The sequence below is a fragment of the Eleutherodactylus coqui genome, unplaced genomic scaffold, assembly GCF_035609145.1.
Source record: "Eleutherodactylus coqui strain aEleCoq1 unplaced genomic scaffold, aEleCoq1.hap1 HAP1_SCAFFOLD_642, whole genome shotgun sequence".
In the NCBI taxonomy this organism is placed as follows: Eukaryota; Metazoa; Chordata; class Amphibia; order Anura; family Eleutherodactylidae; genus Eleutherodactylus; species Eleutherodactylus coqui.
This window is the reverse complement of record NW_027102023.1, coordinates 1-19,750: the sequence shown is the minus strand read 5'-3', so window position 1 is coordinate 19,750 and position 19,750 is coordinate 1. Positions and strand designations below refer to the sequence as shown.

Genomic DNA, 19,750 nt, shown 5'->3' with positions numbered 1-19,750 from the left:
AAGTCAACGGGACCTGGGATTCCCAGCCGGTCACCCATACTGGTACTTGCCAGGCCTCAAGCTGGCGGCCGCGATCTGACGAGAGCAGGCACATTCAGCTTAGAATGCCCGTTGACAGCTCCTCCTCCTTTCCTATGGGCTTTCTGCAGTGCGAACGCACCTCCGAAACGGAAAGAAACCTACTCACGGCCTTAAAAGTCAATGGGACCTGGGATTCCCAGCCGGTCACCCATACTGGTACTTGCCAGGCCTCAAGCTGGCTGGCAGCCGCGATCTGACGAGAGCAGGCACATTCAGCTTAGAATGCCCGTTGACAGCTCCTCCTCCTTTCCTATGGGCTTTCTGCAGTGCGAACGCACCTCCGAAACGGAAAGAAACCTACTCACGGCCTTAAAAGTCAACGGGACCTGGGATTCCCAGCCGGTCACCCATACTGGTACTTGCCAGGCCTCAAGCTGGCTGGCGGCCGCGATCTGACGAGAGCAGGCACATTCAGCTTAGAATTCCCGTTGACAGCTCCTCCTCCTTTCCTATGGGCTTTCTGCAGTGCGAACGCACCTCCGAAAAGGAAAGAAACCTACTCACGGCCTTAAAAGTCAACGGGACCTGGGATTCCCAGCCGGTCACCCATACTGGTACTTGCCAGGCCTCAAGCTGGCTGGCGGCCGCGATCCGAGGAGAGCAGGCACATTCAGCTTAGAATGCCCGTTGACAGCTCCTCCTCCTTTCCTATGGGCTTTCTGCAGTGCGAACGCACCTCCGAAAAGGAAAGAAACCTACTCACGGCCTTAAAAGTCAACGGGACCTGGGATTCCCAGCCGGTCTCGAATACTGGTACTTGCCAGGCCTCAAGCTGGCTGGCGGCCGCGATCTGACGAGAGCAGGCACATTCAGCTTAGAATGCCCGTTGACAGCTCCTCCTCCTTTCCTATGGGCTTTCTGCAGTGCGAACGCACCTCCGAAACGGAAAGAAACCTACTCACGGCCTTAAAAGTCAATGGGACCTGGGATTCCCAGCCGGTCACCCATACTGGTACTTGCCAGGCCTCAAGCTGGCTGGCGGCCGCGATCTGACGAGAGCAGGCACATTCAGCTTAGAATGCCTGTTGACAGCTCCTCCTCCTTTCCTATGGGCTTTCTGCAGTGCGAACGCACCTCCGAAAAGGAAAGAAACCTACTCACGGCCTTAAAAGTCAACGGGACCTGGGATTCCCAGCCGGTCACCCATACTGGTACTTGCCAGGCCTCAAGCTGGCTGGCGGCCGCGATCTGACGAGAGCAGGCACATTCAGCTTAGAATGCCCGTTGACAGCTCCTCCTCCTTTCCTATGGGCTTTCTGCAGTGCGAACGCACCTCCGAAACGGAAAGAAACCTACTCACGGCCTTAAAAGTCAACGGGACCTGGGATTCCCAGCCGGTCACCCATACTGGTACTTGCCAGGCCTCAAGCTGGCGGCCGCGATCTGACGAGAGCAGGCACATTCAGCTTAGAATGCCCGTTGACAGCTCCTCCTCCTTTCCTATGGGCTTTCTGCAGTGCGAACGCACCTCCGAAACGGAAAGAAACCTACTCACGGCCTTAAAAGTCAATGGGACCTGGGATTCCCAGCCGGTCACCCATACTGGTACTTGCCAGGCCTCAAGCTGGCTGGCGGCCGCGATCTGACGAGAGCAGGCACATTCAGCTTAGAATGCCCGTTGACAGCTCCTCCTCCTTTCCTATGGGCTTTCTGCAGTGCGAACGCACCTCCGAAACGGAAAGAAACCTACTCACGGCCTTAAAAGTCAACGGGACCTGGGATTCCCAGCCGGTCACCCATACTGGTACTTGCCAGGCCTCAAGCTGGCTGGCGGCCGCGATCTGACGAGAGCAGGCACATTCAGCTTAGAATTCCCGTTGACAGCTCCTCCTCCTTTCCTATGGGCTTTCTGCAGTGCGAACGCACCTCCGAAAAGGAAAGAAACCTACTCACGGCCTTAAAAGTCAACGGGACCTGGGATTCCCAGCCGGTCACCCATACTGGTACTTGCCAGGCCTCAAGCTGGCTGGCGGCCGCGATCCGAGGAGAGCAGGCACATTCAGCTTAGAATGCCCGTTGACAGCTCCTCCTCCTTTCCTATGGGCTTTCTGCAGTGCGAACGCACCTCCGAAAAGGAAAGAAACCTACTCACGGCCTTAAAAGTCAACGGGACCTGGGATTCCCAGCCGGTCTCGAATACTGGTACTTGCCAGGCCTCAAGCTGGCTGGCGGCCGCGATCTGACGAGAGCAGGCACATTCAGCTTAGAATGCCCGTTGACAGCTCCTCCTCCTTTCCTATGGGCTTTCTGCAGTGCGAACGCACCTCCGAAACGGAAAGAAACCTACTCACGGCCTTAAAAGTCAATGGGACCTGGGATTCCCAGCCGGTCACCCATACTGGTACTTGCCAGGCCTCAAGCTGGCTGGCGGCCGCGATCTGACGAGAGCAGGCACATTCAGCTTAGAATGCCCGTTGACAGCTCCTCCTCCTTTCCTATGGGCTTTCTGCAGTGCGAACGCACCTCCGAAACGGAAAGAAACCTACTCACGGCCTTAAAAGTCAACGGGACCTGGGATTCCCAGCCGGTCACCCATACTGGTACTTGCCAGGCCTCAAGCTGGCTGGCGGCCGCGATCTGACGAGAGCAGGCACATTCAGCTTAGAATGCCTGTTGACAGCTCCTCCTCCTTTCCTATGGGCTTTCTGCAGTGCGAACGCACCTCCGAAAAGGAAAGAAACCTACTCACGGCCTTAAAAGTCAACGGGACCTGGGATTCCCAGCCGGTCACCCATACTGGTACTTGCCAGGCCTCAAGCTGGCTGGCGGCCGCGATCCGAGGAGAGCAGGCACATTCAGCTTAGAATGCCCGTTGACAGCTCCTCCTCCTTTCCTATGGGCTTTCTGCAGTGCGAACGCACCTCCGAAAAGGAAAGAAACCTACTCACGGCCTTAAAAGTCAACAGGACCTGGGATTCCCAGCCGGTCACCCATACTGGTACTTGCCAGGCCTCAAGCTGGCTGGCGGCCGCGATCTGACGAGAGCAGGCACATTCAGCTTAGAATGCCCGTTGACAGCTCCTCCTCCTTTCCTATGGGCTTTCTGCAGTGCGAACGCACCTCCGAAAAGGAAAGAAACCTACTCACGGCCTTAAAAGTCAACGGGACCTGGGATTCCCAGCCGGTCACCCATACTGGTACTTGCCAGGCCTCAAGCTGGCTGGCGGCCGCGATCTGACGAGAGCAGGCACATTCAGCTTAGAATGCCCGTTGACAGCTCCTCCTCCTTTCCTATGGGCTTTCTGCAGTGCGAACGCACCTCCGAAAAGGAAAGAAACCTACTCACGGCCTTAAAAGTCAACGGGACCTGGGATTCCCAGCCGGTCACCCATACTGGTACTTGCCAGGCCTCAAGCTGGCTGGCGGCCGCGATCTGACGAGAGCAGGCACATTCAGCTTAGAATGCCTGTTGACAGCTCCTCCTCCTTTCCTATGGGCTTTCTGCAGTGCGAACGCACCTCCGAAACGGAAAGAAACCTACTCACGGCCTTAAAAGTCAACGGGACCTGGGATTCCCAGCCGGTCACCCATACTGGTACTTGCCAGGCCTCAAGCTGGCTGGCGGCCGCGATCTGACGAGAGCAGGCACATTCAGCTTAGAATGCCCGTTGACAGCTCCTCCTCCTTTCCTATGGGCTTTCTGCAGTGCGAACGCACCTCCGAAACGGAAAGAAACCTACTCACGGCCTTAAAAGTCAACGGGACCTGGGATTCCCAGCCGGTCACCCATACTGGTACTTGCCAGGCCTCAAGCTGGCGGCCGCGATCTGACGAGAGCAGGCACATTCAGCTTAGAATGCCCGTTGACAGCTCCTCCTCCTTTCCTATGGGCTTTCTGCAGTGCGAACGCACCTCCGAAACGGAAAGAAACCTACTCACGGCCTTAAAAGTCAATGGGACCTGGGATTCCCAGCCGGTCACCCATACTGGTACTTGCCAGGCCTCAAGCTGGCTGGCGGCCGCGATCTGACGAGAGCAGGCACATTCAGCTTAGAATGCCCGTTGACAGCTCCTCCTCCTTTCCTATGGGCTTTCTGCAGTGCGAACGCACCTCCGAAACGGAAAGAAACCTACTCACGGCCTTAAAAGTCAACGGGACCTGGGATTCCCAGCCGGTCACCCATACTGGTACTTGCCAGGCCTCAAGCTGGCTGGCGGCCGCGATCTGACGAGAGCAGGCACATTCAGCTTAGAATTCCCGTTGACAGCTCCTCCTCCTTTCCTATGGGCTTTCTGCAGTGCGAACGCACCTCCGAAAAGGAAAGAAACCTACTCACGGCCTTAAAAGTCAACGGGACCTGGGATTCCCAGCCGGTCACCCATACTGGTACTTGCCAGGCCTCAAGCTGGCTGGCGGCCGCGATCCGAGGAGAGCAGGCACATTCAGCTTAGAATGCCCGTTGACAGCTCCTCCTCCTTTCCTATGGGCTTTCTGCAGTGCGAACGCACCTCCGAAAAGGAAAGAAACCTACTCACGGCCTTAAAAGTCAACGGGACCTGGGATTCCCAGCCGGTCTCGAATACTGGTACTTGCCAGGCCTCAAGCTGGCTGGCGGCCGCGATCTGACGAGAGCAGGCACATTCAGCTTAGAATGCCCGTTGACAGCTCCTCCTCCTTTCCTATGGGCTTTCTGCAGTGCGAACGCACCTCCGAAACGGAAAGAAACCTACTCACGGCCTTAAAAGTCAATGGGACCTGGGATTCCCAGCCGGTCACCCATACTGGTACTTGCCAGGCCTCAAGCTGGCTGGCGGCCGCGATCTGACGAGAGCAGGCACATTCAGCTTAGAATGCCCGTTGACAGCTCCTCCTCCTTTCCTATGGGCTTTCTGCAGTGCGAACGCACCTCCGAAACGGAAAGAAACCTACTCACGGCCTTAAAAGTCAACGGGACCTGGGATTCCCAGCCGGTCACCCATACTGGTACTTGCCAGGCCTCAAGCTGGCTGGCGGCCGCGATCTGACGAGAGCAGGCACATTCAGCTTAGAATGCCTGTTGACAGCTCCTCCTCCTTTCCTATGGGCTTTCTGCAGTGCGAACGCACCTCCGAAAAGGAAAGAAACCTACTCACGGCCTTAAAAGTCAACGGGACCTGGGATTCCCAGCCGGTCACCCATACTGGTACTTGCCAGGCCTCAAGCTGGCTGGCGGCCGCGATCTGACGAGAGCAGGCACATTCAGCTTAGAATGCCCGTTGACAGCTCCTCCTCCTTTCCTATGGGCTTTCTGCAGTGCGAACGCACCTCCGAAAAGGAAAGAAACCTACTCACGGCCTTAAAACTCAACGGGACCTGGGATTCCCAGCCGGTCACCCATACTGGTACTTGCCAGGCCTCAAGCTGGCTGGCGGCCGCGATCTGACGAGAGCAGGCACATTCAGCTTAGAACGCCCGTTGACAGCTCCTCCTCCTTTCCTATGGGCTTTCTGCAGTGCGAACGCACCTCCGAAAAGGAAAGAAACCTACTCACGGCCTTAAAAGTCAACGGGACCTGGGATTCCCAGCCGGTCACCCATACTGGTACTTGCCAGGCCTCAAGCTGGCTGGCGGCCGCGATCCGAGGAGAGCAGGCACATTCAGCTTAGAATGCCCGTTGACAGCTCCTCCTCCTTTCCTATGGGCTTTCTGCAGTGCGAACGCACCTCCGAAAAGGAAAGAAACCTACTCACGGCCTTAAAAGTCAACAGGACCTGGGATTCCCAGCCGGTCACCCATACTGGTACTTGCCAGGCCTCAAGCTGGCTGGCGGCCGCGATCTGACGAGAGCAGGCACATTCAGCTTAGAATGCCCGTTGACAGCTCCTCCTCCTTTCCTATGGGCTTTCTGCAGTGCGAACGCACCTCCGAAAAGGAAAGAAACCTACTCACGGCCTTAAAAGTCAACGGGACCTGGGATTCCCAGCCGGTCACCCATACTGGTACTTGCCAGGCCTCAAGCTGGCTGGCGGCCGCGATCTGACGAGAGCAGGCACATTCAGCTTAGAATGCCTGTTGACAGCTCCTCCTCCTTTCCTATGGGCTTTCTGCAGTGCGAACGCACCTCCGAAACGGAAAGAAACCTACTCACGGCCTTAAAAGTCAACGGGACCTGGGATTCCCAGCCGGTCACCCATACTGGTACTTGCCAGGCCTCAAGCTGGCGGCCGCGATCTGACGAGAGCAGGCACATTCAGCTTAGAATGCCCGTTGACAGCTCCTCCTCCTTTCCTATGGGCTTTCTGCAGTGCGAACGCACCTCCGAAACGGAAAGAAACCTACTCACGGCCTTAAAAGTCAATGGGACCTGGGATTCCCAGCCGGTCACCCATACTGGTACTTGCCAGGCCTCAAGCTGGCTGGCGGCCGCGATCTGACGAGAGCAGGCACATTCAGCTTAGAATGCCCGTTGACAGCTCCTCCTCCTTTCCTATGGGCTTTCTGCAGTGCGAACGCACCTCCGAAACGGAAAGAAACCTACTCACGGCCTTAAAAGTCAACGGGACCTGGGATTCCCAGCCGGTCACCCATACTGGTACTTGCCAGGCCTCAAGCTGGCGGCCGCGATCTGACGAGAGCAGGCACATTCAGCTTAGAATGCCCGTTGACAGCTCCTCCTCCTTTCCTATGGGCTTTCTGCAGTGCGAACGCACCTCCGAAACGGAAAGAAACCTACTCACGGCCTTAAAAGTCAATGGGACCTGGGATTCCCAGCCGGTCACCCATACTGGTACTTGCCAGGCCTCAAGCTGGCTGGCGGCCGCGATCTGACGAGAGCAGGCACATTCAGCTTAGAATGCCCGTTGACAGCTCCTCCTCCTTTCCTATGGGCTTTCTGCAGTGCGAACGCACCTCCGAAACGGAAAGAAACCTACTCACGGCCTTAAAAGTCAACGGGACCTGGGATTCCCAGCCGGTCACCCATACTGGTACTTGCCAGGCCTCAAGCTGGCTGGCGGCCGCGATCTGACGAGAGCAGGCACATTCAGCTTAGAATTCCCGTTGACAGCTCCTCCTCCTTTCCTATGGGCTTTCTGCAGTGCGAACGCACCTCCGAAAAGGAAAGAAACCTACTCACGGCCTTAAAAGTCAACGGGACCTGGGATTCCCAGCCGGTCACCCATACTGGTACTTGCCAGGCCTCAAGCTGGCTGGCGGCCGCGATCCGAGGAGAGCAGGCACATTCAGCTTAGAATGCCCGTTGACAGCTCCTCCTCCTTTCCTATGGGCTTTCTGCAGTGCGAACGCACCTCCGAAAAGGAAAGAAACCTACTCACGGCCTTAAAAGTCAACGGGACCTGGGATTCCCAGCCGGTCTCGAATACTGGTACTTGCCAGGCCTCAAGCTGGCTGGCGGCCGCGATCTGACGAGAGCAGGCACATTCAGCTTAGAATGCCCGTTGACAGCTCCTCCTCCTTTCCTATGGGCTTTCTGCAGTGCGAACGCACCTCCGAAACGGAAAGAAACCTACTCACGGCCTTAAAAGTCAATGGGACCTGGGATTCCCAGCCGGTCACCCATACTGGTACTTGCCAGGCCTCAAGCTGGCTGGCGGCCGCGATCTGACGAGAGCAGGCACATTCAGCTTAGAATGCCCGTTGACAGCTCCTCCTCCTTTCCTATGGGCTTTCTGCAGTGCGAACGCACCTCCGAAACGGAAAGAAACCTACTCACGGCCTTAAAAGTCAACGGGACCTGGGATTCCCAGCCGGTCACCCATACTGGTACTTGCCAGGCCTCAAGCTGGCTGGCGGCCGCGATCTGACGAGAGCAGGCACATTCAGCTTAGAATGCCTGTTGACAGCTCCTCCTCCTTTCCTATGGGCTTTCTGCAGTGCGAACGCACCTCCGAAAAGGAAAGAAACCTACTCACGGCCTTAAAAGTCAACGGGACCTGGGATTCCCAGCCGGTCACCCATACTGGTACTTGCCAGGCCTCAAGCTGGCTGGCGGCCGCGATCCGAGGAGAGCAGGCACATTCAGCTTAGAATGCCCGTTGACAGCTCCTCCTCCTTTCCTATGGGCTTTCTGCAGTGCGAACGCACCTCCGAAAAGGAAAGAAACCTACTCACGGCCTTAAAAGTCAACAGGACCTGGGATTCCCAGCCGGTCACCCATACTGGTACTTGCCATGCCTCAAGCTGGCTGGCGGCCGCGATCTGACGAGAGCAGGCACATTCAGCTTAGAATGCCCGTTGACAGCTCCTCCTCCTTTCCTATGGGCTTTCTGCAGTGCGAACGCACCTCCGAAAAGGAAAGAAACCTACTCACGGCCTTAAAAGTCAACGGGACCTGGGATTCCCAGCCGGTCACCCATACTGGTACTTGCCAGGCCTCAAGCTGGCTGGCGGCCGCGATCTGACGAGAGCAGGCACATTCAGCTTAGAATGCCCGTTGACAGCTCCTCCTCCTTTCCTATGGGCTTTCTGCAGTGCGAACGCACCTCCGAAAAGGAAAGAAACCTACTCACGGCCTTAAAAGTCAACGGGACCTGGGATTCCCAGCCGGTCACCCATACTGGTACTTGCCAGGCCTCAAGCTGGCTGGCGGCCGCGATCTGACGAGAGCAGGCACATTCAGCTTAGAATGCCTGTTGACAGCTCCTCCTCCTTTCCTATGGGCTTTCTGCAGTGCGAACGCACCTCCGAAACGGAAAGAAACCTACTCACGGCCTTAAAAGTCAACGGGACCTGGGATTCCCAGCCGGTCACCCATACTGGTACTTGCCAGGCCTCAAGCTGGCTGGCGGCCGCGATCTGACGAGAGCAGGCACATTCAGCTTAGAATGCCCGTTGACAGCTCCTCCTCCTTTCCTATGGGCTTTCTGCAGTGCGAACGCACCTCCGAAACGGAAAGAAACCTACTCACGGCCTTAAAAGTCAACGGGACCTGGGATTCCCAGCCGGTCACCCATACTGGTACTTGCCAGGCCTCAAGCTGGCGGCCGCGATCTGACGAGAGCAGGCACATTCAGCTTAGAATGCCCGTTGACAGCTCCTCCTCCTTTCCTATGGGCTTTCTGCAGTGCGAACGCACCTCCGAAACGGAAAGAAACCTACTCACGGCCTTAAAAGTCAATGGGACCTGGGATTCCCAGCCGGTCACCCATACTGGTACTTGCCAGGCCTCAAGCTGGCTGGCGGCCGCGATCTGACGAGAGCAGGCACATTCAGCTTAGAATGCCCGTTGACAGCTCCTCCTCCTTTCCTATGGGCTTTCTGCAGTGCGAACGCACCTCCGAAACGGAAAGAAACCTACTCACGGCCTTAAAAGTCAACGGGACCTGGGATTCCCAGCCGGTCACCCATACTGGTACTTGCCAGGCCTCAAGCTGGCTGGCGGCCGCGATCTGACGAGAGCAGGCACATTCAGCTTAGAATTCCCGTTGACAGCTCCTCCTCCTTTCCTATGGGCTTTCTGCAGTGCGAACGCACCTCCGAAAAGGAAAGAAACCTACTCACGGCCTTAAAAGTCAACGGGACCTGGGATTCCCAGCCGGTCACCCATACTGGTACTTGCCAGGCCTCAAGCTGGCTGGCGGCCGCGATCCGAGGAGAGCAGGCACATTCAGCTTAGAATGCCCGTTGACAGCTCCTCCTCCTTTCTATGGGCTTTCTGCAGTGCGAACGCACCTCCGAAAAGGAAAGAAACCTACTCACGGCCTTAAAAGTCAACGGGACCTGGGATTCCCAGCCGGTCTCGAATACTGGTACTTGCCAGGCCTCAAGCTGGCTGGCGGCCGCGATCTGACGAGAGCAGGCACATTCAGCTTAGAATGCCCGTTGACAGCTCCTCCTCCTTTCCTATGGGCTTTCTGCAGTGCGAACGCACCTCCGAAACGGAAAGAAACCTACTCACGGCCTTAAAAGTCAATGGGACCTGGGATTCCCAGCCGGTCACCCATACTGGTACTTGCCAGGCCTCAAGCTGGCTGGCGGCCGCGATCTGACGAGAGCAGGCACATTCAGCTTAGAATGCCCGTTGACAGCTCCTCCTCCTTTCCTATGGGCTTTCTGCAGTGCGAACGCACCTCCGAAACGGAAAGAAACCTACTCACGGCCTTAAAAGTCAACGGGACCTGGGATTCCCAGCCGGTCACCCATACTGGTACTTGCCAGGCCTCAAGCTGGCTGGCGGCCGCGATCTGACGAGAGCAGGCACATTCAGCTTAGAATGCCTGTTGACAGCTCCTCCTCCTTTCCTATGGGCTTTCTGCAGTGCGAACGCACCTCCGAAAAGGAAAGAAACCTACTCACGGCCTTAAAAGTCAACGGGACCTGGGATTCCCAGCCGGTCACCCATACTGGTACTTGCCAGGCCTCAAGCTGGCTGGCGGCCGCGATCTGACGAGAGCAGGCACATTCAGCTTAGAATGCCCGTTGACAGCTCCTCCTCCTTTCCTATGGGCTTTCTGCAGTGCGAACGCACCTCCGAAAAGGAAAGAAACCTACTCACGGCCTTAAAAGTCAACGGGACCTGGGATTCCCAGCCGGTCACCCATACTGGTACTTGCCAGGCCTCAAGCTGGCTGGCGGCCGCGATCTGACGAGAGCAGGCACATTCAGCTTAGAACGCCCGTTGACAGCTCCTCCTCCTTTCCTATGGGCTTTCTGCAGTGCGAACGCACCTCCGAAAAGGAAAGAAACCTACTCACGGCCTTAAAAGTCAACGGGACCTGGGATTCCCAGCCGGTCACCCATACTGGTACTTGCCAGGCCTCAAGCTGGCTGGCGGCCGCGATCCGAGGAGAGCAGGCACATTCAGCTTAGAATGCCCGTTGACAGCTCCTCCTCCTTTCCTATGGCTTTCTGCAGTGCGAACGCACCTCCGAAAAGGAAAGAAACCTACTCACGGCCTTAAAAGTCAACAGGACCTGGGATTCCCAGCCGGTCACCCATACTGGTACTTGCCAGGCCTCAAGCTGGCTGGCGGCCGCGATCTGACGAGAGCAGGCACATTCAGCTTAGAATGCCCGTTGACAGCTCCTCCTCCTTTCCTATGGGCTTTCTGCAGTGCGAACGCACCTCCGAAAAGGAAAGAAACCTACTCACGGCCTTAAAAGTCAACGGGACCTGGGATTCCCAGCCGGTCACCCATACTGGTACTTGCCAGGCCTCAAGCTGGCTGGCGGCCGCGATCTGACGAGAGCAGGCACATTCAGCTTAGAATGCCTGTTGACAGCTCCTCCTCCTTTCCTATGGGCTTTCTGCAGTGCGAACGCACCTCCGAAACGGAAAGAAACCTACTCACGGCCTTAAAAGTCAACGGGACCTGGGATTCCCAGCCGGTCACCCATACTGGTACTTGCCAGGCCTCAAGCTGGCGGCCGCGATCTGACGAGAGCAGGCACATTCAGCTTAGAATGCCCGTTGACAGCTCCTCCTCCTTTCCTATGGGCTTTCTGCAGTGCGAACGCACCTCCGAAACGGAAAGAAACCTACTCACGGCCTTAAAAGTCAATGGGACCTGGGATTCCCAGCCGGTCACCCATACTGGTACTTGCCAGGCCTCAAGCTGGCTGGCGGCCGCGATCTGACGAGAGCAGGCACATTCAGCTTAGAATGCCCGTTGACAGCTCCTCCTCCTTTCCTATGGGCTTTCTGCAGTGCGAACGCACCTCCGAAACGGAAAGAAACCTACTCACGGCCTTAAAAGTCAACGGGACCTGGGATTCCCAGCCGGTCACCCATACTGGTACTTGCCAGGCCTCAAGCTGGCTGGCGGCCGCGATCTGACGAGAGCAGGCACATTCAGCTTAGAATGCCTGTTGACAGCTCCTCCTCCTTTCCTATGGGCTTTCTGCAGTGCGAACGCACCTCCGAAAAGGAAAGAAACCTACTCACGGCCTTAAAAGTCAACGGGACCTGGGATTCCCAGCCGGTCACCCATACTGGTACTTGCCAGGCCTCAAGCTGGCTGGCGGCCGCGATCTGACGAGAGCAGGCACATTCAGCTTAGAATGCCCGTTGACAGCTCCTCCTCCTTTCCTATGGGCTTTCTGCAGTGCGAACGCACCTCCGAAAAGGAAAGAAACCTACTCACGGCCTTAAAAGTCAACGGGACCTGGGATTCCCAGCCGGTCACCCATACTGGTACTTGCCAGGCCTCAAGCTGGCTGGCGGCCGCGATCTGACGAGAGCAGGCACATTCAGCTTAGAACGCCCGTTGACAGCTCCTCCTCCTTTCCTATGGGCTTTCTGCAGTGCGAACGCACCTCCGAAAAGGAAAGAAACCTACTCACGGCCTTAAAAGTCAACGGGACCTGGGATTCCCAGCCGGTCACCCATACTGGTACTTGCCAGGCCTCAAGCTGGCTGGCGGCCGCGATCTGACGAGAGCAGGCACATTCAGCTTAGAATGCCCGTTGACAGCTCCTCCTCCTTTCCTATGGGCTTTCTGCAGTGCGAACGCACCTCCGAAAAGGAAAGAAACCTACTCACGGCCTTAAAAGTCAACAGGACCTGGGATTCCCAGCCGGTCACCCATACTGGTACTTGCCAGGCCTCAAGCTGGCTGGCGGCCGCGATCTGACGAGAGCAGGCACATTCAGCTTAGAATGCCCGTTGACAGCTCCTCCTCCTTTCCTATGGGCTTTCTGCAGTGCGAACGCACCTCCGAAAAGGAAAGAAACCTACTCACGGCCTTAAAAGTCAACGGGACCTGGGATTCCCAGCCGGTCACCCATACTGGTACTTGCCAGGCCTCAAGCTGGCTGGCGGCCGCGATCTGACGAGAGCAGGCACATTCAGCTTAGAATGCCCGTTGACAGCTCCTCCTCCTTTCCTATGGGCTTTCTGCAGTGCGAACGCACCTCCGAAAAGGAAAGAAACCTACTCACGGCCTTAAAAGTCAACGGGACCTGGGATTCCCAGCCGGTCACCCATACTGGTACTTGCCAGGCCTCAAGCTGGCTGGCGGCCGCGATCTGACGAGAGCAGGCACATTCAGCTTAGAATGCCCGTTGACAGCTCCTCCTCCTTTCCTATGGGCTTTCTGCAGTGCGAACGCACCTCCGAAAAGGAAAGAAACCTACTCACGGCCTTAAAAGTCAACGGGACCTGGGATTCCCAGCCGGTCACCCATACTGGTACTTGCCAGGCCTCAAGCTGGCTGGCGGCCGCGATCTGACGAGAGCAGGCACATTCAGCTTAGAATGCCCGTTGACAGCTCCTACTCCTTTCCTATGGGCTTTCTGCAGTGCGAACGCACCTCCGAAAAGGAAAGAAACCTACTCACGGCCTTAAAAGTCAACGGGACCTGGGATTCCCAGCCGGTCACCCATACTGGTACTTGCCAGGCCTCAAGCTGGCTGGCGGCCGCGATCTGACGAGAGCAGGCACATTCAGCTTAGAACGCCCGTTGACAGCTCCTCCTCCTTTCCTATGGGCTTTCTGCAGTGCGAACGCACCTCCGAAAAGGAAAGAAACCTACTCACGGCCTTAAAAGTCAACGGGACCTGGGATTCCCAGCCGGTCACCCATACTGGTACTTGCCAGGCCTCAAGCTGGCTGGCGGCCGCGATCTGACGAGAGCAGGCACATTCAGCTTAGAATGCCCGTTGACAGCTCCTCCTCCTTTCCTATGGGCTTTCTGCAGTGCGAACGCACCTCCGAAAAGGAAAGAAACCTACTCACGGCCTTAAAAGTCAACGGGACCTGGGATTCCCAGCCGGTCACCCATACTGGTACTTGCCAGGCCTCAAGCTGGCTGGCGGCCGCGATCCGAGGAGAGCAGGCACATTCAGCTTAGAATGCCCGTTGACAGCTCCTCCTCCTTTCCTATGGGCTTTCTGCAGTGCGAACGCACCTCCGAAAAGGAAAGAAACCTACTCACGGCCTTAAAAGTCAACGGGACCTGGGATTCCCAGCCGGTCTCGAATACTGGTACTTGCCAGGCCTCAAGCTGGCTGGCGGCCGCGATCTGACGAGAGCAGGCACATTCAGCTTAGAATGCCCGTTGACAGCTCCTCCTCCTTTCCTATGGGCTTTCTGCAGTGCGAACGCACCTCCGAAACGGAAAGAAACCTACTCACGGCCTTAAAAGTCAATGGGACCTGGGATTCCCAGCCGGTCACCCATACTGGTACTTGCCAGGCCTCAAGCTGGCTGGCGGCCGCGATCTGACGAGAGCAGGCACATTCAGCTTAGAATGCCCGTTGACAGCTCCTCCTCCTTTCCTATGGGCTTTCTGCAGTGCGAACGCACCTCCGAAACGGAAAGAAACCTACTCACGGCCTTAAAAGTCAACGGGACCTGGGATTCCCAGCCGGTCACCCATACTGGTACTTGCCAGGCCTCAAGCTGGCTGGCGGCCGCGATCTGACGAGAGCAGGCACATTCAGCTTAGAATGCCCGTTGACAGCTCCTCCTCCTTTCCTATGGGCTTTCTGCAGTGCGAACGCACCTCCGAAAAGGAAAGAAACCTACTCACGGCCTTAAAAGTCAACGGGACCTGGGATTCCCAGCCGGTCACCCATACTGGTACTTGCCAGGCCTCAAGCTGGCTGGCGGCCGCGATCTGACGAGAGCAGGCACATTCAGCTTAGAATGCCCGTTGACAGCTCCTCCTCCTTTCCTATGGGCTTTCTGCAGTGCGAACGCACCTCCGAAACGGAAAGAAACCTACTCACGGCCTTAAAAGTCAACGGGACCTGGGATTCCCAGCCGGTCACCCATACTGGTACTTGCCAGGCCTCAAGCTGGCTGGCGGCCGCGATCTGACGAGAGCAGGCACATTCAGCTTAGAATGCCCGTTGACAGCTCCTCCTCCTTTCCTATGGGCTTTCTGCAGTGCGAACGCACCTCCGAAAAGGAAAGAAACCTACTCACGGCCTTAAAAGTCAACGGGACCTGGGATTCCCAGCCGGTCACCCATACTGGTACTTGCCAGGCCTCAAGCTGGCTGGCGGCCGCGATCTGACGAGAGCAGGCACATTCAGCTTAGAATGCCCGTTGACAGCTCCTCCTCCTTTCCTATGGGCTTTCTGCAGTGCGAACGCACCTCCGAAAAGGAAAGAAACCTACTCACGGCCTTAAAAGTCAACGGGACCTGGGATTCCCAGCCGGTCACCCATACTGGTACTTGCCAGGCCTCAAGCTGGCTGGCGGCCGCGATCTGACGAGAGCAGGCACATTCAGCTTAGAATGCCCGTTGACAGCTCCTCCTCCTTTCCTATGGGCTTTCTGCAGTGCGAACGCACCTCCGAAAAGGAAAGAAACCTACTCACGGCCTTAAAAGTCAACGGGACCTGGGATTCCCAGCCGGTCACCCATACTGGTACTTGCCAGGCCTCAAGCTGGCTGGCGGCCGCGATCTGACGAGAGCAGGCACATTCAGCTTAGAATGCCCGTTGACAGCTCCTCCTCCTTTCCTATGGGCTTTCTGCAGTGCGAACGCACCTCCGAAAAGGAAAGAAACCTACTCACGGCCTTAAAAGTCAACGGGACCTGGGATTCCCAGCCGGTCACCCATACTGGTACTTGCCAGGCCTCAAGCTGGCTGGCGGCCGCGATCTGACGAGAGCAGGCACATTCAGCTTAGAATGCCCGTTGACAGCTCCTACTCCTTTCCTATGGGCTTTCTGCAGTGCGAACGCACCTCCGAAAAGGAAAGAAACCTACTCACGGCCTTAAAAGTCAACGGGACCTGGGATTCCCAGCCGGTCACCCATACTGGTACTTGCCAGGCCTCAAGCAGGCTGGCGGCCGCGATCTGACGAGAGCAGGCACATTCAGCTTAGAATGCCCGTTGACAGCTCCTCCTCCTTTCCTATGGGCTTTCTGCAGTGCGAACGCACCTCCGAAAAGGAAAGAAACCTACTCACGGCCTTAAAAGTCAACGGGACCTGGGATTCCCAGCCGGTCACCCATACTGGTACTTACCAGGCCTCAAGCTGGCTGGCGGCCGCGATCTGACGAGAGCAGGCACATTCAGCTTAGAATGCCCGTTGACAGCTCCTCCTCCTTTCCTATGGGCTTTCTGCAGTGCGAACGCACCTCCGAAAAGGAAAGAAACCTACTCACGGCCTTAAAAGTCAACGGGACCTGGGATTCCCAGCCGGTCACCCATACTGGTACTTGCCAGGCCTCAAGCTGGCTGGCGGCCGCGATCTGACGAGAGCAGGCACATTCAGCTTAGAATGCCCGTTGACAGCTCCTCCTCCTTTCCTATGGGCTTTCTGCAGTGCGAACGCACCTCCGAAAAGGAAAGAAACCTACTCACGGCCTTAAAAGTCAACGGGACCTGGGATTCCCAGCCGGTCACCCATACTGGTACTTGCCAGGCCTCAAGCTGGCTGGCGGCCGCGATCTGACGAGAGCAGGCACATTCAGCTTAGAATGCCCGTTGAAAGCTCCTCCTCCTTTCCTATGGGCTTTCTGCAGTGCGAACGCACCTCCGAAAAGGAAAGAAACCTACTCACGGCCTTAAAAGTCAACGGGACCTGGGATTCCCAGCCGGTCACCCATACTGGTACTTGCCAGGCCTCAAGCTGGCTGGCGGCCGCGATCTGACGAGAGCAGGCACATTCAGCTTAGAATGCCCGTTGACAGCTCCTCCTCCTTTCCTATGGGCTTTCTGCAGTGCGAACGCACCTCCGAAAAGGAAAGAAACCTACTCACGGCCTTAAAAGTCAACGGGACCTGGGATTCCCAGCCGGTCACCCATACTGGTACTTGCCAGGCCTCAAGCTGGCTGGCGGCCGCGATCTGACGAGAGCAGGCACATTCAGCTTAGAATGCCCGTTGACAGCTCCTACTCCTTTCCTATGGGCTTTCTGCAGTGCGAACGCACCTCCGAAAAGGAAAGAAACCTACTCACGGCCTTAAAAGTCAACGGGACCTGGGATTCCCAGCCGGTCACCCATACTGGTACTTGCCAGGCCTCAAGCTGGCTGGCGGCCGCGATCTGACGAGAGCAGGCACATTCAGCTTAGAACGCCCGTTGACAGCTCCTCCTCCTTTCCTATGGGCTTTCTGCAGTGCGAACGCACCTCCGAAAAGGAAAGAAACCTACTCACGGCCTTAAAAGTCAACGGGTCCTGGGATTCCCAGCCGGTCACCCATACTGGTACTTGCCAGGCCTCAAGCTGGCTGGCGGCCGCGATCTGACGAGAGCAGGCACATTCAGCTTAGAATGCCCGTTGACAGCTCCTCCTCCTTTCCTATGGGCTTTCTGCAGTGCGAACGCACCTCCGAAACGGAAAGAAACCTACTCACGGCCTTAAAAGTCAACGGGACCTGGGATTCCAGCCGGTCACCCATACTGGTACTTGCCAGGCCTCAAGCTGGCTGGCGGCCGCGATCTGACGAGAGCAGGCACATTCAGCTTAGAATGCCCGTTGACAGCTCCTCCTCCTTTCCTATGGGCTTTCTGCAGTGCGAACGCACCTCCGAAAAGGAAAGAAACCTACTCACGGCCTTAAAAGTCAACGGGACCTGGGATTCCCAGCCGGTCACCCATACTGGTACTTGCCAGGCCTCAAGCTGGCTGGCGGCCGCGATCTGACGAGAGCAGGCACATTCAGCTTAGAATGCCCGTTGACAGCTCCTCCTCCTTTCCTATGGGCTTTCTGCAGTGCGAACGCACCTCCGAAAAGGAAAGAAACCTACTCACGGCCTTAAAAGTCAACGGGACCTGGGATTCCCAGCCGGTCACCCATACTGGTACTTGCCAGGCCTCAAGCTGGCTGGCGGCCGCGATCTGACGAGAGCAGGCACATTCAGCTTAGAATGCCCGTTGACAGCTCCTCCTCCTTTCCTATGGGCTTTCTGCAGTGCGAACGCACCTCCGAAAAGGAAAGAAACCTACTCACGGCCTTAAAAGTCAACGGGACCTGGGATTCCCAGCCGGTCACCCATACTGGTACTTGCCAGGCCTCAAGCTGGCTGGCGGCCGCGATCTGACGAGAGCAGGCACATTCAGCTTAGAATGCCCGTTGACAGCTCCTACTCCTTTCCTATGGGCTTTCTGCAGTGCGAACGCACCTCCGAAAAGGAAAGAAACCTACTCACGGCCTTAAAAGTCAACGGGACCTGGGATTCCCAGCCGGTCACCCATACTGGTACTTGCCAGGCCTCAAGCAGGCTGGCGGCCGCGATCTGACGAGAGCAGGCACATTCAGCTAAGAATGCCCGTTGACAGCTCCTCCTCCTTTCCTATGGGCTTTCTGCAGTGCGAACGCACCTCCGAAAAGGAAAGAAACCTACTCACGGCCTTAAAAGTCAACGGGACCTGGGATTCCCAGCCGGTCACCCATACTGGTACTTACCAGGCCTCAAGCTGGCTGGCGGCCGCGATCTGACGAGAGCAGGCACATTCAGCTTAGAATGCCCGTTGACAGCTCCTCCTCCTTTCCTATGGGCTTTCTGCAGTGCGAACGCACCTCCGAAAAGGAAAGAAACCTACTCACGGCCTTAAAAGTCAACGGGACCTGGGATTCCCAGCCGGTCACCCATACTGGTACTTGCCAGGCCTCAAGCTGGCTGGCGGCCGCGATCTGACGAGAGCAGGCACATTCAGCTTAGAATGCCCGTTGACAGCTCCTCCTCCTTTCCTATGGGCTTTCTGCAGTGCGAACGCACCTCCGAAAAGGAAAGAAACCTACTCACGGCCTTAAAAGTCAACGGGACCTGGGATTCCCAGCCGGTCACCCATACTGGTACTTGCCAGGCCTCAAGCTGGCTGGCGGCCGCGATCTGACGAGAGCAGGCACATTCAGCTTAGAATGCCCGTTGAAAGCTCCTCCTCCTTTCCTATGGGCTTTCTGCAGTGCGAACGCACCTCCGAAAAGGAAAGAAACCTACTCACGGCCTTAAAAGTCAACGGGACCTGGGATTCCCAGCCGGTCACCCATACTGGTACTTGCCAGGCCTCAAGCTGGCTGGCGGCCGCGATCTGACGAGAGCAGGCACATTCAGCTTAGAACGCCCATTGACAGCTCCTCCTCCTTTCCTATGGGCTTTCTGCAGTGCGAACGCACCTCCGAAAAGGAAAGAAACCTACTCACGGCCTTAAAAGTCAACGGGTCCTGGGATTCCCAGCCGGTCACCCATACTGGTACTTGCCAGGCCTCAAGCTGGCTGGCGGCCGCGATCTGACGAGAGCAGGCACATTCAGCTTAGAATGCCCGTTGACAGCTCCTCCTCCTTTCCTATGGGCTTTCTGCAGTGCGAACGCACCTCCGAAAAGGAAAGAAACCTACTCACGGCCTTAAAAGTCAACAGGACCTGGGATTCCCAGCCGGTCACCCATACTGGTACTTGCCAGGCCTCAAGCTGGCTGGCGGCCGCGATCTGACGAGAGCAGGCACATTCAGCTTAGAATGCCCGTTGACAGCTCCTCCTCCTTTCCTATGGGCTTTCTGCAGTGCGAACGCACCTCCGAAAAGGAAATAAACCTACTCACGGCCTTAAAAGTCAACGGGACCTGGGATTCCCAGCCGGTCACCCATACTGGTACTTGCCAGGCCTCAAGCTGGCTGGCGGCCGCGATCTGACGAGAGCAGGCACATTCAGCTTAGAATGCCCGTTGACAGCTCCTCCTCCTTTCCTATGGGCTTTCTGCAGTGCGAACGCACCTCCGAAAAGGAAAGAAACCTACTCACGGCCTTAAAAGTCAACGGGACCTGGGATTCCCAGCCGGTCACCCATACTGGTACTTGCCAGGCCTCAAGCTGGCTGGCGGCCGCGATA

The 19,750-nt window shown here is 56.8% G+C and overlaps 91 pseudogenes; all 91 read right to left on the bottom strand.

The window, feature by feature from the left end:
* Nucleotide 1: 1 nt before the first annotated feature.
* Nucleotides 2-116, bottom strand: LOC136594780 (5S ribosomal RNA; annotated as a pseudogene).
* An 80-nt stretch (nucleotides 117-196) lies between these two features.
* Nucleotides 197-315, bottom strand: LOC136594822 (5S ribosomal RNA; annotated as a pseudogene).
* An 80-nt stretch (nucleotides 316-395) lies between these two features.
* LOC136594748 (5S ribosomal RNA) lies at nucleotides 396-514 on the bottom strand (annotated as a pseudogene).
* Nucleotides 515-594: 80 nt separating this feature from the next.
* Nucleotides 595-713, bottom strand: LOC136594820 (5S ribosomal RNA; annotated as a pseudogene).
* Nucleotides 714-1,191: 478 nt separating this feature from the next.
* On the bottom strand, nucleotides 1,192-1,310 carry LOC136594872 (5S ribosomal RNA; annotated as a pseudogene).
* An 80-nt stretch (nucleotides 1,311-1,390) lies between these two features.
* Nucleotides 1,391-1,505, bottom strand: LOC136594777 (5S ribosomal RNA; annotated as a pseudogene).
* Nucleotides 1,506-1,585: 80 nt separating this feature from the next.
* Nucleotides 1,586-1,704, bottom strand: LOC136594785 (5S ribosomal RNA; annotated as a pseudogene).
* Nucleotides 1,705-1,784: 80 nt separating this feature from the next.
* LOC136594747 (5S ribosomal RNA) lies at nucleotides 1,785-1,903 on the bottom strand (annotated as a pseudogene).
* Nucleotides 1,904-1,983: 80 nt separating this feature from the next.
* Nucleotides 1,984-2,102, bottom strand: LOC136594819 (5S ribosomal RNA; annotated as a pseudogene).
* A 279-nt stretch (nucleotides 2,103-2,381) lies between these two features.
* LOC136594798 (5S ribosomal RNA) lies at nucleotides 2,382-2,500 on the bottom strand (annotated as a pseudogene).
* An 80-nt stretch (nucleotides 2,501-2,580) lies between these two features.
* Nucleotides 2,581-2,699, bottom strand: LOC136594836 (5S ribosomal RNA; annotated as a pseudogene).
* Nucleotides 2,700-2,779: 80 nt separating this feature from the next.
* LOC136594818 (5S ribosomal RNA) lies at nucleotides 2,780-2,898 on the bottom strand (annotated as a pseudogene).
* Nucleotides 2,899-2,978: 80 nt separating this feature from the next.
* On the bottom strand, nucleotides 2,979-3,097 carry LOC136594731 (5S ribosomal RNA; annotated as a pseudogene).
* Nucleotides 3,098-3,177: 80 nt separating this feature from the next.
* On the bottom strand, nucleotides 3,178-3,296 carry LOC136594871 (5S ribosomal RNA; annotated as a pseudogene).
* An 80-nt stretch (nucleotides 3,297-3,376) lies between these two features.
* Nucleotides 3,377-3,495, bottom strand: LOC136594835 (5S ribosomal RNA; annotated as a pseudogene).
* Nucleotides 3,496-3,575: 80 nt separating this feature from the next.
* LOC136594870 (5S ribosomal RNA) lies at nucleotides 3,576-3,694 on the bottom strand (annotated as a pseudogene).
* Nucleotides 3,695-3,774: 80 nt separating this feature from the next.
* LOC136594776 (5S ribosomal RNA) lies at nucleotides 3,775-3,889 on the bottom strand (annotated as a pseudogene).
* An 80-nt stretch (nucleotides 3,890-3,969) lies between these two features.
* On the bottom strand, nucleotides 3,970-4,088 carry LOC136594797 (5S ribosomal RNA; annotated as a pseudogene).
* Nucleotides 4,089-4,168: 80 nt separating this feature from the next.
* LOC136594746 (5S ribosomal RNA) lies at nucleotides 4,169-4,287 on the bottom strand (annotated as a pseudogene).
* Nucleotides 4,288-4,367: 80 nt separating this feature from the next.
* Nucleotides 4,368-4,486, bottom strand: LOC136594816 (5S ribosomal RNA; annotated as a pseudogene).
* Nucleotides 4,487-4,765: 279 nt separating this feature from the next.
* LOC136594796 (5S ribosomal RNA) lies at nucleotides 4,766-4,884 on the bottom strand (annotated as a pseudogene).
* An 80-nt stretch (nucleotides 4,885-4,964) lies between these two features.
* Nucleotides 4,965-5,083, bottom strand: LOC136594833 (5S ribosomal RNA; annotated as a pseudogene).
* An 80-nt stretch (nucleotides 5,084-5,163) lies between these two features.
* Nucleotides 5,164-5,282, bottom strand: LOC136594869 (5S ribosomal RNA; annotated as a pseudogene).
* Nucleotides 5,283-5,362: 80 nt separating this feature from the next.
* Nucleotides 5,363-5,481, bottom strand: LOC136594854 (5S ribosomal RNA; annotated as a pseudogene).
* Nucleotides 5,482-5,561: 80 nt separating this feature from the next.
* LOC136594815 (5S ribosomal RNA) lies at nucleotides 5,562-5,680 on the bottom strand (annotated as a pseudogene).
* An 80-nt stretch (nucleotides 5,681-5,760) lies between these two features.
* Nucleotides 5,761-5,879, bottom strand: LOC136594729 (5S ribosomal RNA; annotated as a pseudogene).
* Nucleotides 5,880-5,959: 80 nt separating this feature from the next.
* On the bottom strand, nucleotides 5,960-6,078 carry LOC136594832 (5S ribosomal RNA; annotated as a pseudogene).
* Nucleotides 6,079-6,158: 80 nt separating this feature from the next.
* On the bottom strand, nucleotides 6,159-6,273 carry LOC136594775 (5S ribosomal RNA; annotated as a pseudogene).
* An 80-nt stretch (nucleotides 6,274-6,353) lies between these two features.
* On the bottom strand, nucleotides 6,354-6,472 carry LOC136594795 (5S ribosomal RNA; annotated as a pseudogene).
* An 80-nt stretch (nucleotides 6,473-6,552) lies between these two features.
* LOC136594774 (5S ribosomal RNA) lies at nucleotides 6,553-6,667 on the bottom strand (annotated as a pseudogene).
* Nucleotides 6,668-6,747: 80 nt separating this feature from the next.
* Nucleotides 6,748-6,866, bottom strand: LOC136594794 (5S ribosomal RNA; annotated as a pseudogene).
* Nucleotides 6,867-6,946: 80 nt separating this feature from the next.
* On the bottom strand, nucleotides 6,947-7,065 carry LOC136594744 (5S ribosomal RNA; annotated as a pseudogene).
* Nucleotides 7,066-7,145: 80 nt separating this feature from the next.
* LOC136594814 (5S ribosomal RNA) lies at nucleotides 7,146-7,264 on the bottom strand (annotated as a pseudogene).
* A 279-nt stretch (nucleotides 7,265-7,543) lies between these two features.
* LOC136594792 (5S ribosomal RNA) lies at nucleotides 7,544-7,662 on the bottom strand (annotated as a pseudogene).
* Nucleotides 7,663-7,742: 80 nt separating this feature from the next.
* On the bottom strand, nucleotides 7,743-7,861 carry LOC136594831 (5S ribosomal RNA; annotated as a pseudogene).
* Nucleotides 7,862-7,941: 80 nt separating this feature from the next.
* On the bottom strand, nucleotides 7,942-8,060 carry LOC136594813 (5S ribosomal RNA; annotated as a pseudogene).
* Nucleotides 8,061-8,140: 80 nt separating this feature from the next.
* Nucleotides 8,141-8,259, bottom strand: LOC136594850 (5S ribosomal RNA; annotated as a pseudogene).
* An 80-nt stretch (nucleotides 8,260-8,339) lies between these two features.
* LOC136594868 (5S ribosomal RNA) lies at nucleotides 8,340-8,458 on the bottom strand (annotated as a pseudogene).
* Nucleotides 8,459-8,538: 80 nt separating this feature from the next.
* LOC136594830 (5S ribosomal RNA) lies at nucleotides 8,539-8,657 on the bottom strand (annotated as a pseudogene).
* Nucleotides 8,658-8,737: 80 nt separating this feature from the next.
* On the bottom strand, nucleotides 8,738-8,856 carry LOC136594885 (5S ribosomal RNA; annotated as a pseudogene).
* Nucleotides 8,857-8,936: 80 nt separating this feature from the next.
* Nucleotides 8,937-9,051, bottom strand: LOC136594773 (5S ribosomal RNA; annotated as a pseudogene).
* An 80-nt stretch (nucleotides 9,052-9,131) lies between these two features.
* Nucleotides 9,132-9,250, bottom strand: LOC136594791 (5S ribosomal RNA; annotated as a pseudogene).
* An 80-nt stretch (nucleotides 9,251-9,330) lies between these two features.
* On the bottom strand, nucleotides 9,331-9,449 carry LOC136594743 (5S ribosomal RNA; annotated as a pseudogene).
* Nucleotides 9,450-9,529: 80 nt separating this feature from the next.
* On the bottom strand, nucleotides 9,530-9,648 carry LOC136594811 (5S ribosomal RNA; annotated as a pseudogene).
* Nucleotides 9,649-9,926: 278 nt separating this feature from the next.
* LOC136594789 (5S ribosomal RNA) lies at nucleotides 9,927-10,045 on the bottom strand (annotated as a pseudogene).
* Nucleotides 10,046-10,125: 80 nt separating this feature from the next.
* LOC136594828 (5S ribosomal RNA) lies at nucleotides 10,126-10,244 on the bottom strand (annotated as a pseudogene).
* Nucleotides 10,245-10,324: 80 nt separating this feature from the next.
* LOC136594866 (5S ribosomal RNA) lies at nucleotides 10,325-10,443 on the bottom strand (annotated as a pseudogene).
* Nucleotides 10,444-10,523: 80 nt separating this feature from the next.
* On the bottom strand, nucleotides 10,524-10,642 carry LOC136594758 (5S ribosomal RNA; annotated as a pseudogene).
* An 80-nt stretch (nucleotides 10,643-10,722) lies between these two features.
* Nucleotides 10,723-10,841, bottom strand: LOC136594810 (5S ribosomal RNA; annotated as a pseudogene).
* A 79-nt stretch (nucleotides 10,842-10,920) lies between these two features.
* Nucleotides 10,921-11,039, bottom strand: LOC136594728 (5S ribosomal RNA; annotated as a pseudogene).
* An 80-nt stretch (nucleotides 11,040-11,119) lies between these two features.
* LOC136594827 (5S ribosomal RNA) lies at nucleotides 11,120-11,238 on the bottom strand (annotated as a pseudogene).
* Nucleotides 11,239-11,318: 80 nt separating this feature from the next.
* On the bottom strand, nucleotides 11,319-11,433 carry LOC136594772 (5S ribosomal RNA; annotated as a pseudogene).
* Nucleotides 11,434-11,513: 80 nt separating this feature from the next.
* On the bottom strand, nucleotides 11,514-11,632 carry LOC136594788 (5S ribosomal RNA; annotated as a pseudogene).
* Nucleotides 11,633-11,712: 80 nt separating this feature from the next.
* LOC136594826 (5S ribosomal RNA) lies at nucleotides 11,713-11,831 on the bottom strand (annotated as a pseudogene).
* Nucleotides 11,832-11,911: 80 nt separating this feature from the next.
* Nucleotides 11,912-12,030, bottom strand: LOC136594865 (5S ribosomal RNA; annotated as a pseudogene).
* Nucleotides 12,031-12,110: 80 nt separating this feature from the next.
* On the bottom strand, nucleotides 12,111-12,229 carry LOC136594757 (5S ribosomal RNA; annotated as a pseudogene).
* Nucleotides 12,230-12,309: 80 nt separating this feature from the next.
* On the bottom strand, nucleotides 12,310-12,428 carry LOC136594864 (5S ribosomal RNA; annotated as a pseudogene).
* Nucleotides 12,429-12,508: 80 nt separating this feature from the next.
* Nucleotides 12,509-12,627, bottom strand: LOC136594727 (5S ribosomal RNA; annotated as a pseudogene).
* Nucleotides 12,628-12,707: 80 nt separating this feature from the next.
* On the bottom strand, nucleotides 12,708-12,826 carry LOC136594863 (5S ribosomal RNA; annotated as a pseudogene).
* Nucleotides 12,827-12,906: 80 nt separating this feature from the next.
* LOC136594862 (5S ribosomal RNA) lies at nucleotides 12,907-13,025 on the bottom strand (annotated as a pseudogene).
* Nucleotides 13,026-13,105: 80 nt separating this feature from the next.
* Nucleotides 13,106-13,224, bottom strand: LOC136594860 (5S ribosomal RNA; annotated as a pseudogene).
* An 80-nt stretch (nucleotides 13,225-13,304) lies between these two features.
* Nucleotides 13,305-13,423, bottom strand: LOC136594755 (5S ribosomal RNA; annotated as a pseudogene).
* An 80-nt stretch (nucleotides 13,424-13,503) lies between these two features.
* LOC136594859 (5S ribosomal RNA) lies at nucleotides 13,504-13,622 on the bottom strand (annotated as a pseudogene).
* Nucleotides 13,623-13,702: 80 nt separating this feature from the next.
* Nucleotides 13,703-13,821, bottom strand: LOC136594809 (5S ribosomal RNA; annotated as a pseudogene).
* Nucleotides 13,822-14,100: 279 nt separating this feature from the next.
* Nucleotides 14,101-14,219, bottom strand: LOC136594787 (5S ribosomal RNA; annotated as a pseudogene).
* Nucleotides 14,220-14,299: 80 nt separating this feature from the next.
* On the bottom strand, nucleotides 14,300-14,418 carry LOC136594858 (5S ribosomal RNA; annotated as a pseudogene).
* Nucleotides 14,419-14,498: 80 nt separating this feature from the next.
* LOC136594857 (5S ribosomal RNA) lies at nucleotides 14,499-14,617 on the bottom strand (annotated as a pseudogene).
* Nucleotides 14,618-14,697: 80 nt separating this feature from the next.
* On the bottom strand, nucleotides 14,698-14,816 carry LOC136594853 (5S ribosomal RNA; annotated as a pseudogene).
* An 80-nt stretch (nucleotides 14,817-14,896) lies between these two features.
* On the bottom strand, nucleotides 14,897-15,015 carry LOC136594841 (5S ribosomal RNA; annotated as a pseudogene).
* An 80-nt stretch (nucleotides 15,016-15,095) lies between these two features.
* On the bottom strand, nucleotides 15,096-15,214 carry LOC136594829 (5S ribosomal RNA; annotated as a pseudogene).
* Nucleotides 15,215-15,294: 80 nt separating this feature from the next.
* On the bottom strand, nucleotides 15,295-15,413 carry LOC136594817 (5S ribosomal RNA; annotated as a pseudogene).
* An 80-nt stretch (nucleotides 15,414-15,493) lies between these two features.
* LOC136594805 (5S ribosomal RNA) lies at nucleotides 15,494-15,612 on the bottom strand (annotated as a pseudogene).
* Nucleotides 15,613-15,692: 80 nt separating this feature from the next.
* LOC136594770 (5S ribosomal RNA) lies at nucleotides 15,693-15,811 on the bottom strand (annotated as a pseudogene).
* An 80-nt stretch (nucleotides 15,812-15,891) lies between these two features.
* Nucleotides 15,892-16,010, bottom strand: LOC136594786 (5S ribosomal RNA; annotated as a pseudogene).
* Nucleotides 16,011-16,090: 80 nt separating this feature from the next.
* On the bottom strand, nucleotides 16,091-16,209 carry LOC136594793 (5S ribosomal RNA; annotated as a pseudogene).
* An 80-nt stretch (nucleotides 16,210-16,289) lies between these two features.
* On the bottom strand, nucleotides 16,290-16,408 carry LOC136594751 (5S ribosomal RNA; annotated as a pseudogene).
* Nucleotides 16,409-16,488: 80 nt separating this feature from the next.
* Nucleotides 16,489-16,607, bottom strand: LOC136594779 (5S ribosomal RNA; annotated as a pseudogene).
* Nucleotides 16,608-16,687: 80 nt separating this feature from the next.
* On the bottom strand, nucleotides 16,688-16,806 carry LOC136594766 (5S ribosomal RNA; annotated as a pseudogene).
* An 80-nt stretch (nucleotides 16,807-16,886) lies between these two features.
* LOC136594753 (5S ribosomal RNA) lies at nucleotides 16,887-17,005 on the bottom strand (annotated as a pseudogene).
* An 80-nt stretch (nucleotides 17,006-17,085) lies between these two features.
* On the bottom strand, nucleotides 17,086-17,204 carry LOC136594769 (5S ribosomal RNA; annotated as a pseudogene).
* A 278-nt stretch (nucleotides 17,205-17,482) lies between these two features.
* Nucleotides 17,483-17,601, bottom strand: LOC136594754 (5S ribosomal RNA; annotated as a pseudogene).
* An 80-nt stretch (nucleotides 17,602-17,681) lies between these two features.
* LOC136594742 (5S ribosomal RNA) lies at nucleotides 17,682-17,800 on the bottom strand (annotated as a pseudogene).
* An 80-nt stretch (nucleotides 17,801-17,880) lies between these two features.
* On the bottom strand, nucleotides 17,881-17,999 carry LOC136594730 (5S ribosomal RNA; annotated as a pseudogene).
* Nucleotides 18,000-18,079: 80 nt separating this feature from the next.
* On the bottom strand, nucleotides 18,080-18,198 carry LOC136594804 (5S ribosomal RNA; annotated as a pseudogene).
* An 80-nt stretch (nucleotides 18,199-18,278) lies between these two features.
* LOC136594663 (5S ribosomal RNA) lies at nucleotides 18,279-18,397 on the bottom strand (annotated as a pseudogene).
* Nucleotides 18,398-18,477: 80 nt separating this feature from the next.
* LOC136594873 (5S ribosomal RNA) lies at nucleotides 18,478-18,596 on the bottom strand (annotated as a pseudogene).
* Nucleotides 18,597-18,676: 80 nt separating this feature from the next.
* Nucleotides 18,677-18,795, bottom strand: LOC136594750 (5S ribosomal RNA; annotated as a pseudogene).
* Nucleotides 18,796-18,875: 80 nt separating this feature from the next.
* On the bottom strand, nucleotides 18,876-18,994 carry LOC136594842 (5S ribosomal RNA; annotated as a pseudogene).
* An 80-nt stretch (nucleotides 18,995-19,074) lies between these two features.
* On the bottom strand, nucleotides 19,075-19,193 carry LOC136594768 (5S ribosomal RNA; annotated as a pseudogene).
* An 80-nt stretch (nucleotides 19,194-19,273) lies between these two features.
* LOC136594726 (5S ribosomal RNA) lies at nucleotides 19,274-19,392 on the bottom strand (annotated as a pseudogene).
* An 80-nt stretch (nucleotides 19,393-19,472) lies between these two features.
* LOC136594861 (5S ribosomal RNA) lies at nucleotides 19,473-19,591 on the bottom strand (annotated as a pseudogene).
* Nucleotides 19,592-19,750: the final 159 nt, after the last annotated feature.